General features: G+C 45.6%; 1 protein-coding gene across 1 annotated transcript in view; it reads right to left on the bottom strand.

The window, feature by feature from the left end:
• The window catches only part of CABLES1 (Cdk5 and Abl enzyme substrate 1), a 152,057-nt gene that overhangs the window by 61,586 nt on the left and 78,330 nt on the right, over positions 1-12,141 (bottom strand). The gene's annotated exons all lie outside the window — the stretch shown is intronic.

The following is a 12,141-nucleotide window of genomic DNA, read 5'->3' as shown; positions in this document are numbered from 1 at the left end:
AGAACAAACAAACAAACTAAATACAAAGGTTCAAATTAAAAAAAAAAAATTCTGTAGCCATTAAGCATTCATCGACTTCACAGCAGTGTTTGCACTCTCCCGTCACCTCCTCTGCCAGATGGTGTTCTGCTCGCCTCGCAAAATGCAACCAGGCTTCCTCCATGGAGGGGAAGTGCTGCCTCCCCTCATCCAAACATTCACAGGCGAGACCATGCGTACACATGAGCCCCGCTCTGTAGAGGAGCTGCAAGGGGCTGCACAGGCCGGCTGGAGTGGAGCGGAGAGTCAGGGTGGCCAGAGCTGGTTCACACTCATACCACATTTAAACCATCGATTTCTGTTCTGTAGTAAACAACGCCAGCGCAATCGTGCCACAGGCTGGTGAGCAAGAAAGACACTCACGCCATTATGATGATTAGGTTTTTTTTTATGCTAGCAGCGTGTTAGGTTCAGAGAACACATTAAGGACACAATTACATAATCTGCCTTAGCCTCCATTTCTGCTATAAAGATACTCCTGGCAATAGTTCTATGCAATGCTTTTATGCAATCAAAGGGCACTTAAAAAAAAAAAAAAAAAAGCCTCAAAAGTACTTATCTTGGTATCTGAGAATAACCAGTTCCCCAAGGGGAACTGCTGATGAAAAAACAGAGAAATAAGCGCATGGAGGGAATCAGAAAACAACATTCTTTTTAGCACAATGTCAATATACATCATTTATGGAGCTTATTCACTTTTGTCGTCTTTTCTGTCCATAATTGTAATAATAAAACTAGAGGAAAAAGAACACTACAACTGAATGCATCAAGGTTTGCGGTTCTGGATCTTGTTTTGAGATGATGATAAATTGCCTACAAGGAAAGTCAGGTTTCGGGCATGGAAAACCAGGCTCTTTCTGCCTCTCCCGTTAGAACACTCCTGATCTCCCCCCTTGGGCTGCATCACCCATCCACGCTAACGGACTTGTACTTCCTCCTTAAAAAAATTCCCTGCTGTCTCATACCTTGGTTAAGAGCTCAGCAGCTAACCAAAAGGTCGGCAGTCCAAATCCACCAGCCACTCTTTGGAAACCCTATGGGGCAGTTCTACTCTGTCCTATTGGGTCGCTATGAGTCAGAATAGACTCGGTGGCAGCAGGTCTTGGTTTTTGGTCTCATACCTCTGTCCTCTGCATGCTATTGTTCCAGCCTGTTATGCCTACCTGAGTGCATTTGGTGAACTCTTACTCATTCTGCAAAACCTAGCTCAGAAGGTAATCCCCTCTGGCAGCATTTTCTCCCACTTTCCTCCTTCTCCACTGAGTTCCTCATTCCCTCTTCTGTGCTGCTTCCACATCTTATTTACACTTCCAGAAAGGCACTGTTCACCAGGTGCCGCTCATCAGTTGCCTGCCTGACTCCTTCTTTAGACTGTGAGTCCAAGGGTTTAGCACATGGAAGCTCCTCAATCAAGACCAGCAAGACTTCACAGAGATGCAGTCTGCAATGCTGTGCTTCGGGGCTGCACCTGCTGGAGTCTCTGCATCCTGTAGCTAGCAGTTCATTCTAGTGGTTAACACCACAAACTGAAGCAACATCCCCAGGTTCAAATACCAGCTTTGCCACTTTTTTATGACCTCGGGCAGGTTTCTTAACTCTTCTGGGCCTCAGTTTCCTCATCTAAATTAGTAACTATCTTAGCAGAATACTCTAAAGATTAAATGAGTTTCTACTGGGCAAGCCCTCAGAACACTGCTTGGTAAATAGTTAACACAATAAATATGAACAATCTTGACTGGAGGGGTCTCTCGTGGCTTAAAGGATTAAGCGCTGGGCTACTACTAACTGAAAGGTTGGTGGCTCGAATCCACCCAGAGGCACCTTGGAAGAAAGGCCTGGTGATCTATATCTGAAAAACCAGCCACTGAAAACCCTACAGAGCATAGTTCTACCCCGACACACAGGGGACTGCCGAAAGACAGAACTGACTTGATGGCAACTGGTTCGTTGGCTGGTATCTTTACTGGGAACCATCTTCTTCGTTAAGTTTTACCAGCCTAGAATTTGGATTTGGAAACTCTTCTGACTTCTGTGCTAAAATACACAGGTCTGCTAAGACATGACAGACCTCGCTATAAGGGTGGCTGAAGAACTATATATGTGGCCTGTCTACAGAGATGCTAACAACACACAGAGATGTACCTCTGGTGTGATAGTTAATTCTATAGGTCAACTTGGCTAGGCTATGGTACCCAATTGTTTGATCAAATACTAGCCTAGATGTCATTGGGAAGGGATTTAAAAATGATTAACATTTATAATCAGATGACCTTAAGCAAAACACATTACCCTCCATAATTTTTTAGACTATGACATTAAATAGCCTACTCTCCAAACTAGATGAGTCTCATCCAATCGGGTGAAGGCTTTAAGAGCAAAAACGGGTTTCCTGAATAAAGGAGGATCCTGCCTCAAGACTGTAACATAAACATCTTGCCAGAGTTTCCAGTCTGTTTGGCCTATGGATTTCGGACTCAAGATTGCCAGCTTCCAGCCTGCCACCTGATCTACCGATTTCTGGCTTAACAGCTCCCACAATCTCGTAAGCCAACTCTTTAAAGCAAATCAATCTCTCTGTCTCTCTGTATAGGAGCCCTGACAGCGCAATGGTTAAGCACTCAGCTGCTAACCAAAAGGTTGGTGGTTCAAGCCCACCCAGTGGCTCCAGGGGAGAAAGACCTGGCGATCTGCTCCTGTAAAGATTTCAGCCTAGAAAACCCTACGGGGAAGTTCTACTCTGTCACATGGGGCCACTACAAAACCCACTGCCGCTGAGCTGATTCTGACTAATGGCGACCCTATAGGACAGAGTACAACCCAGAGAGTCTCCATGGAGGGGCTGGTGGATTCAAATAACCGACCTTTTCATTAGCAGCTGAGCTATTAACCACTGCACCACCAGGGCTCCATAGTTTATATATATATATATATATATATATATATATATATATATATATATATATATATATATAAAACCCAGAAACCCAGTGCCGTCGAGTTGATTCCGACTCATAGCGACCCTATAGGACAGAGTAGAACGGCCCCATAGAGTTTCCAAGGAGCGCCTAGCAGATTGGAACTGCCGGCCCCTTGGTTAGCGGCCGCAGCACTTAACCACTACGCCACCAGGATTTCCATATATAAATATATAAAATCTGTATCTCCTATTGGTTCTGTTTCTCTGGAGAAGCATGGCCAATATACAGCAGTCCTCCCTTATCCTCAGTTTCAGTTACCCGCAGGTAACCACAGTCCAAAAATATTAGAAAATTTCAGAAATGAACTATTCTTAAGTTTTAGGTTGCACGCTGTTTTGAGTAGCATGATGAAATCTTGTACTGTCCTGCTCTGTCCAGCCTGGGACATGAATCACCCCTTTGTCCAGTGTATCCACGCTGTATAGGCTACCCACCTGTTAGTCATTTAGTCACTTGGCAGCCATCTTATTGACTGTAGGAGTCTCGCAGTGCTTGTGTTTAAGTAGCTCTTATTTTAATAACGGCCCCAAAGCACGAGAGTAGTGATGCTGGCAATTTGGATATGCCAAAGAGACCACACTGACATAACTTTTATTGCAGTATTCTGTTATAATTGTTCTAATTTATCATTAATTATCATTGTTGACCTCTTACTGTGCATAATTTATAAATTAGACTTCATCATAGGTGTATACGTATAGGAAAAAACACAGCATATACAGGGTTCACTACTAATCGTGGTTTCAGGCATCCACTGGGGGTCTTGGAATGTATCCCCTGTGGATAAAGGGGGACAACTGTACCTGTCTACTGTTGCAGGGGCAGAAGCATCATGTCCAGAGTGGGCCAAGTGGCCCACCAAGACCCAAGGGCCAAGGGTTGACATGAATCAGGATAATAACCTCCTGAACACTAGCTAGGTTCCTTGGGTTCTCACACCTGAGACCAGCAAGAGAACTTCTTAATACACCAATGCCCACATTAATTTACTTAAGCCAAGGACTAGATTATGCACCAGATTCTAAATGCTTTGACTGATGAGGCATGAGAGTGTCAGCAACGTGCTCCGGTGGTCCCTAGTGGGATTTGAATGGTGCTCTCTACCCCTGCTTTGTGCTTCTTTGAGGACTTAGTAGAAATCTGTTCCTATGGGCGTGACTGTGCACCCATGACTTATGCACACAGAAGGGTAAACAACACCCTGCATTCCCTACCACTGAAGTCTTCCTTCACCCAGGTTTGCTAGGGTGGCTTTCCAACCTGGCCTGCAGGTCTCTAGGTAGAGCACTGGGTGGGGCCCGAGGGTGATGGTTCATGAAAGCCCCCACATCAGACCTGCTAAAGGCCACGTGCAGCTCCATACTCCCGCTACAGCTCAGCCTGGGCCCTTCTACACAGAAAGACAGAGGTTCGTCACCCCCCTCATCCCACACGTCTAGCCAGGAGAAAAGCCTGTAACTACTCATTCCTCATGTCATTCCACATCAGTATCTTCTGCAACACAGAGAAAGGAACGTGTTGTACAACCTCAACTGGCTTAGCGTGACAGCCTTTTCTTCGTTACTCAGTGCTAATGTGCCCCTCCTTCCCACACACCAAAGTTGTTTAACAGAACGAGAAAATATAAATACAAGTGAAATGTAAGTATTCTTTCTAAAGTTCCAACCCCAATATGCCTATTAGCCAATGGGCTCTACCCTTCTGTTAAATGAGGGCTCACTCTGTGGGGTGCTCATCAATCAGGTCCAGAGCAGGCTGACAAACCTGTGTCAGGTTATTCTAATGCACACGTGAAATTGAGTAACCCCAAACACGGACTGTTTCCCAACAATTCCCGGACAGTTGGTACCTCTCTGGTTGGCTATTCTCAAGCAGCTGGAGGGAGAGGGAGTAAGTAAGGAGCCTGGCCCCTTTGGGCACTTGGCTTCTGTTCTCAGGTCCAACGATCTCACAGACTCCCACTTTCTGCAGGCGCCAGAGCAGGAATCCAGAGCAGAGTCCGCCACAGCAGCTCTGTCACACGTATGCAGCTGTTTGGGCTCCGGGTAGCTGGTGGTAGCCAAGGAGCTCCCAAGAGCATACTGTAAGTGTTTCCTGAAGTAGTCTGGGAGTGTGGGAGCGATTTCAGGCCTTAGCCAGAGCAGGTGAATATCAATAAATGGCAAACTCTCGTCTTCCTGTTTCCTACACTGGCAACTTTGAGCAGATTTGGATCTAAAGGCAGAAGAGCCCTGGTGGTGCACTGGTTAAGCACCTGGCTAAGCGAAAGGTCAGCAGTTTAAATCCATCAGTGGCTCCGTGGGAGAAGACCCGGTGATGTGCTCCTGTAAATATCACAGCCTAGGGAGCCTTATGGGGCAGTTCTACTCTGTTCTGTAGGGTTGCTATGAGTCAGAATTAACTGGATGGCATGCAAGAGCAACAACAACAACAACACAGGTCTCCTGTGACCAACTGTTATGTTGGTCTGTGAATTTGCAGCTTTGTTCTTTATAAGCACGGGGAAACTTCCATCATAACAGAGATGCCCAGGAAAAAATCAGGCTTGTTTACCCCTTTGCATGCTTCTGTATCTGTGAAAGAATTAAGTCAGATACGGGGGGTCAAGAATGACAGACAACCAAACTTCATTTCCACCGGGCTTTGGAGATTGACGACTTCCAGGTCTTTGCCTCCAACCACTGTAGCTGATTCTTTTATGTCCAAATGGCACTCCGCAAGTCCACCGAATTTTCCCATCTGTGACATATAACACCGAACTCAGAGTCCAGCTAACTGGAAAGCATTATATAAAAGATTACGACTTCAAAAGAGGAATTAACAGCAGGCAGATGGATCTCTAAGGAATTAAAGATCACATTTCCATGTAAACATCTGTCCCAGGAAGAAAAAAACAGCAAAGGAAAAAGCACCATAGGGCTACAGTCCACATGGGCAGAGCCTCTGGGTACACAGTGTTTTCCAAACCCGTCCGGGAAGCACTGAGAGCACTCTGCAGCTGCAACACTGTCTGGCTTTCTTCTTTACAGAGCTTCCATCTCCTGGGCTTAGCAAAGCGTTTCTGGAATGTGGAGTCTTAAGGCTTCAGACCACTACGTTTCCATAGCCACACTCTGCCATGACATACTGGAGTGTTCAGAATAGCCAGGAAATGCATCATTTGCTGTCAAGTCGGCTCTGACTCATGGCAACTCCGTGTGAGCTGAGTAGAATGGCTCCACAGGGTTTTCAAGGTTGTGATCTTTCAGAAACGGACCAGGTCCTTCTTCCAAGGAGCCTCTGGGTGAGTTCTAATTGCCAACCTTTTGGTTAGTAGTTGAGTGTGTTAACCACTGCACTACCCAGAGAACCAGGAGATGCACAAAGGGCCCCAATGTTGGCTGAACACCATGGACCACTTTCATCAAATCCGCTTTCAGTCCAGCGCTGACAGTGTCTAAGCAGGCAACGTCTAACATTATCCAGGATCCTTACGTGTTGCCTCTTCTGCCAAAAACTGGCGGCTTCTCGTTCTGTTTCAGAGCCCTGAGGAGTCTCTGTTGGCCGTGAGAATGTTCGATCTCTTCCAGGTAGAATACTCCATTATAGCAGAATATTATCTTAAGTATGTGAAAACAAGCAACCAACTTCAAAAGGCAGAGGAAAGAAAATCACATTCACAACCACAATGGGTGAGTCCAGCATTGCAGGTACATAGACAGGAGTATCCACAGTCCTGGGGTCTACGCAGGGGATCAGGCGCTTATGCAGAAACACACTTCCCAAATTCTGGACTTGATTCCCTACAATCTGGCATTTGGTTACCTTCCTCCCTGCATTTCTCAGTGCCCCAGTCACCAGCTCAGAAGGGTCTCTGTGCACACATGCTATGATTGCTATGCGCAGAGAAATTAAAGCTGCTAAGACTAACAACAGGAGACAAATGAAAATTATGAAATCTGGAAAATCTAATATCCGCCAGATCCACACGCCTGCCATGTCTTCCCCAAGCACTTGACTCACAGCCGCTCTTTCCTCCTCTACGATGCTCTGTTAAAAGCTGGAAGGAGGAAGATTTGACCCCTTTCTCTCGCTTTCTGAAGGCCTGGCAGTTACATGCTGAGTGTCGAAAAGAAAAAAAATAAAATGGTCATGTTTTCTCTAACACTAAAACTCATTAGTCACTGGGGGGATGTTTTCTTTCCTTAGGAAATACCCCCCTCACTGCTGGATGAGCCTTATGTGGGTACAAAGGCAAAAGCAGAGAATCTGCAGGGGTTCCAAGACGATCTTTGTGAAGCTCCCCTATGTCCTGGAGTGAGATGGAGATAAGATTCCAGCACAGAGAGCTAGGATGAGGGAATGAAGGCATGGAGAAGGACCTGGAACAAGGAGGTGGAAGAAGTGGTAGGGCTGGGCCCAGGACAGACAGTTGGTAATCTGGGTCCGACTCTGGGGGCAGAGTGGGATAACAGGCGAGAACAGGGAAATGTGTAGACCAGAATGAAGGGTAACAAGACCCAAGGCAGGGATGAGTGAAGTTGCACAGGGCATCAGAGTGTGGTCAGCAGCACGAGTGACTGAGCACAGGGCAAGAAGGGATGCTGGGGAAACATGGAGCTGGCTCTGAAGATCTTCAAAAATGCTAAGTAGCTCACAAATACCAGACGGTAGTATTGTTATTGGTGGAGGTGTTAGTCTTCTTATAACCATTACGACCACTGCCATCTCCACTCCCACTTCTATTACCACTAGTGTTACTACTACTACCACCATTTGGGTCTTCACTGCATGCTAAGGGGTTCTACCTTATCCTACAGCCTAGCGAGTGTTGGAAGATTTCTGAGAAGTAAGTTCTATGCCATCTTTCCCTCCTCCTCCCTTCCTTCCACAAGTATCTTGGAGCACTTACTCTATGCCAGTCATGTCCTAGGTGCTAGGAACCCACTGATGAACGACGCAGACAAATCTCTACAAGCCAGGGTTATCGTTCTGTAAGAGGTATGTGTACATAGGGGTGTAAGTTCCCTGATGGGAAAGTAGGGGGCACTATGAAAGCACACAAGAGTGACCTCTGGCTTCGCCTGAAGGGGGCAGGGTGGGCTTCCTGCAGGAAGGGACAGCTAAGCTGAGACCCGAGGGATAACTCGGCAACAGTGAGAAGAGTGTCCTAGCAGAAGGGAATGATGGCTGGGAGGGAAAGAGTAAAAGGCCTATTGAAGGGCCCGAGCAAGTATGTAGTAAAACTCTTTGCACTGACCTCTGCCAGGCTCCCCACTCCACTCTGTACAGCACTCAGCGCTCAGGGCCGGGAGGCTGCTCTCTGGTATACCCTCCCTGAGGGGTACACTTTACTGAGGACCAGTTGTGTATGTTCCAATCCTGTTACGCCAGATTTACTTGTTATACTGGTACTTGGTTCATTAAAGACTACACAAGTGAGTAAAATGTGAAAAACAGAAGAACGCAGTTTCTGTAAGAACAACGCTGAATGCTCTAACAAATATTCAATAAAGGCAAGTCGCCCTGGGCAAGACAAGGATAAAAGACCAAGAAAAAGTTGCAAAAATCCAAAAGGCTTCGTACTTAGATCCTCGGGACACTTTAAAGACGTCAAATCTGTACCTGACAGCCCATACGTTTGAATTATGAGAATGTAAGGGCACAGACAGGCTCCAACTAGTGTACCCATATGCAAAGAAAAGGCCTGGCATCAAAAAAAGCTGTTGAATGGATAGTCACTAATATGCCTTAAATTAAAGCACAGTGCTTACGCTATATATGTGATTTTTGTAGGTGTTTCTTCTAGCATTTACTAACCTTTTCCCTAAACCAAGCATTTATATAAAGAATTCAGTGTGGCAGGAGGGTAGCATGGGGGTGGAGAAGTGGCAGAGCCTGTGGGCTTGTAGGCCAGCTCGTGGACGACATCCTGGTCCGAGAGGAACTCAGTCCTGGAGCACGGGAGCCTGGGAGCTTGTTGGGCAGTCCCCAGCTTCAGGTAGTGATGGCAAATATGGCCTGACAAGAGAGAAGGGGCTGGATAGAGCTGAGAGGAAAGCCAGCATGACAGGGCGGGCATAAGCAGGATTGCTCACAAAGGCCAAGGGCAGAGACTCAAGGAAGGAGGAGGAAAACAGGGCAAGTGTGGCGTCGTGGGTTGGGAAGTCACCTCTTGAGCCCTGCCACTCTCTTCCAGGGCAACACCGGTAGCTGCAACCTCATGGCCTGAGCTGTCTGCTACGCTGTGACTTCCCACTTCCTTCTAGGAGTGCTGCGGGAACCACAGACTGGTCTGCCCCGGCTTCCAGGCCTTCTCTGCAGACAGTGAAACAGAACCACCAAGGTCAAGTTCTGTCCAATCTAAAACTGTTTTCAACTCCTAACCCCTTCCTTCGTGACGTGTTTTATTTCCTATAAATCCAACTGGTTGAAAAGAAGCAATGAGAACTTATAGGCCTTGAGCTCTCCAGCAGTGCCAGTCTACACACAGGAGGCACTGAGCAGCTGCTTAACAACTGAAAATAATTTCTCTAAAAAGCCTTCTGCAGGCACAAAGAAGCTGGGATAACCTCTGTGCTTTTTAAAGAGACTGGAATGAATACCTTCGAAGTGTTGTGCTGACCCAGCACCCAGCCCCAAGGAAGGACACCAAGGGCAGAAGCACCCTTAGCTCTGAGCAGCTGGTCTCCTGTGGGGCTCACTTTGCCTCAGCTTCTCCCTTCCTCCCATCACTCATTAGCACCAGGGGAGGTAAAGCAAGGCAATTCAGGGAATCAGTCTTACTTGTAAGTACCTCAAGGGGGCATTTCAGTGGAAGAAGAGGCTGGTCTGCCCGTATCAGTTAGTTTTATATGTTAACTTGGCTAGGCTATGGTTCCCAGTGGTTTGGCCAAACACTAGACTAGTTGCTATTCCACATGTAATCTAGTAATACAGTCACACTCCACAATGTAATCCAATGTAATGCAATCACCTTCCACAATGTAATCTAATGTAATGCTATCACTTTCCACAATGTAATCTAATGTAATACAATCATCTTCCATGATGTAACCCAAGGTATTGCAATCACCTTCTACAATGTTATCTAATGTAATGCAATCATCTTCCACAGTGTAGTCTAATGTAATGCAATCACTTTCCACAATGTTATCTAATGTAATGTAATCGACCAGTTGGAAGGGGAGTTCCTTAGGAAGTGTTCTGCCTCCAAGATTGCCCCTTCACTCTTTCTGTTGTCTGACCTATGGAGCTTGGACTTTCCAGCCCCCATAACGGAATAAACCAATCCCCTGAAGTAACTATCAATGTCTCTCTCTCTATATATCTATACATACACACACATATTCTCTCTCTCTGTCACTGGTTCTATTTTTCTACAGAACTCTGGTGACTAAAACAGGGAGCATAAATGACGGTTGGAAAATGTTTCTCGGACTGTCTGATCACTGTCCCTCAGACTGAGGTATCACTGACAATTAGTTATAAGCACTGCCGATGACATGGGTGAAGATGCTTCCCCTGTCAGCCTCCTACTGCTGTGGGGACGGTGGGTTTAAGTCCTTCAATGAGAAACACAAGCCCTAACAGGGGAAAAGCGTGCTTGGCAAGGGGCTGATGTTGGACAGTGCCTCACAGAAGACGCTCAATATCTGTCACATGTCAGATGGATTCAGTTCAAGGGTAAAATGAAAGGTGTTTTTCTTCCTTCAAGAAGGCCAGTCCAGAGTTGCTAACTAGCTACTTGAATTTTAAAATGTGCCATTTCCTCCAACTCATTTTTCAAACTAAATTAGGCTGATGGATTGGAACTAATGAGATCACAGATAAAGTTTCAATTTAATTCTTACCCATCCCCCACTTTCCCTCCAAAATTTTTAGCATAAAAAGGAAATGCTAAAAGCTGACTTGTGTTTACTGTACTTTTACTATTTTACTTTAAAAAGCAGATAAAGGGTGCCAAAATCTCTTATATATACATATATATACACACATACACACACATACATGTTTTTTTATGTTTTTCTACTCAGTTCACATTTTAAAGAGAAAGCACTCTAGCTCACCTCTTTGTCCACTCCCATTTCAAATCCTGTTAAATCTCTTTGGCAATTCCTCCCAAGGGACACGACAGCCCAGTCCACTCACTGCAAAGTCCTCTGCCTGTTCAGAAGGAAATAAATCTCAAACAGGCCCCAGGAGTGGGGCACTTCCAGGGCACATGACAGCCACCACTTATGTACACTGCAGATTTTCAGAAAAGGATATCCGTAACGTCCACACGAGCTGCGTGCCTGAGGGAGGAGGACACCCATTTTAAATGAGGCCTCTTGTCCCCTATTCCTCCCAAATGTTGATGAATGTCAACAACTGGAAGCACCACGGGGAAAAGTCCTTTTCCAACAGGACCATGAGAGTCACTAGATGTCATGAGAGGCTAATTTCAGTCTTCATGCTCAGAACTCACTGTCCATTCTGATGAATCTGTTCTACCAGCCAGCTTTCAACTTGCAGTTGGTGCTAACAGGCTTCAGTCACGTAAGGCTCTAAATGTTTGTCATTTTCAAGGGCGTATCCTATTCCCAAGGAGTGGATCTATCTTTGCTTTCATTTAACCTCCTCTTCCCGGCACGAAGACACAGGTTGGAGCTCATTGTGACTGGTTCTCATTGAGCAGCAGCTTCCACTTGAGAAGTTCACACCCTTCCAAGGGCCCATTCCAGATGGTGTGGCTTGGGGCTGCTTGTCACCTCTGCCTTGACAAAGGGCTGGCTCATACATTTGTGAACAGTGTTTTAAAGACCTTGCGTCATTTTTAAAATTCGTATCAAAATAAATTCACTATACAATTAACTGTGGAAATAGGGAAATATATGTCCTCTTTCAGAAGACGATAAACACACACCCCTCAATTTTCTATATGAAGGATGAAGCTGATTTTTCTTTTATGACAAAGAATTTATATTTTGTATAAAGAGTTTTTACAGAACAAGAAAAGACAGCCATTCCAATAGAAAAATAAATAGCCAAAGTACCTGAACAGATGGATATGGTTGGGTTTAAATTTACTGTCATGCTGTTTATTTGCTTCCTATTTGTCCCTTCTATTTTTGTTCCTTTTTTTCTCTTTTCCTGCCATCTT

Source organism: Elephas maximus, chromosome 11, assembly GCF_024166365.1.
Source record: "Elephas maximus indicus isolate mEleMax1 chromosome 11, mEleMax1 primary haplotype, whole genome shotgun sequence".
Classification (NCBI taxonomy): Eukaryota; Metazoa; Chordata; class Mammalia; order Proboscidea; family Elephantidae; genus Elephas; species Elephas maximus.
Note: the sequence above shows the minus strand (reverse complement) of the source record. Positions and strands in the feature narration are given on the sequence as shown.